The sequence below is a fragment of the Nanorana parkeri genome, unplaced genomic scaffold (genome assembly GCF_000935625.1).
Source record: "Nanorana parkeri isolate BGI_ZX_2015 unplaced genomic scaffold, ASM93562v1 scaffold1458, whole genome shotgun sequence".
Lineage (NCBI taxonomy): Eukaryota > Metazoa > Chordata > Amphibia > Anura > Dicroglossidae > Nanorana > Nanorana parkeri.
Genome location: NW_017307726.1, coordinates 155,967 through 156,604, shown reverse-complemented (window position 1 = coordinate 156,604; position 638 = coordinate 155,967). Strand labels below are relative to the sequence as shown.

At 32.4% G+C, this 638-nt stretch overlaps 1 protein-coding gene across 1 annotated transcript in view; it reads left to right on the top strand.

Moving 5' to 3' along the window:
* Positions 1-638, top strand: part of SHOX2 (short stature homeobox 2) — an 8,241-nt gene that overhangs the window by 617 nt on the left and 6,986 nt on the right. The gene's annotated exons all lie outside the window — the stretch shown is intronic.

The window sequence follows — 638 nt, the reverse complement described above, 5'->3', positions numbered from 1 at the left end:
TTTTTTTCTATTAGTAACACGATGATAATGTTTCTCCTGTCCTGCGGATGTGGGCTGTGAGAGGAATACTACCCAGTGCTGACAGCAATCAAGCTTCTGAAGGATACCTATAACTACATACAGCTCATTGCTACACTCCACAATTAGCGCATCCCCCCAATAAAAACCCTACTGCTATTTACTCTGAAGGCTTAGTTCACACAGCTAACACTCCAGGGTAAGGATGACTCACAAAATGATAATTCTTTTTTTCAGCTGAGTCCAGTGAGATTCGAAAATTAATGTCACATGGCTCAACATCTACTTATTCTTGTGATATTTGTATTATATATTCAAAATACTATGTATCAGAATGATTGTTATCACTGCTATTATTCTATATACAATCAACCATAAATATAGAAGGCTTTTGGAGCAAAAAGGATTTTGTTACTAAGATTGTCAGTTTGTAAGGAAGGTGCATTTTACATTCATGATTACACCTGTTAGTATATTCATATCAGCATTTTGTTTCAGCTGATATTTACTCAGATCCAAGTACTGATAATATATGAAAAGTATATAAATTATTTATTCTATTATGATAGCATTGGATAGTATCTATTTATATATATATCTCTATATATATTTATATAGAG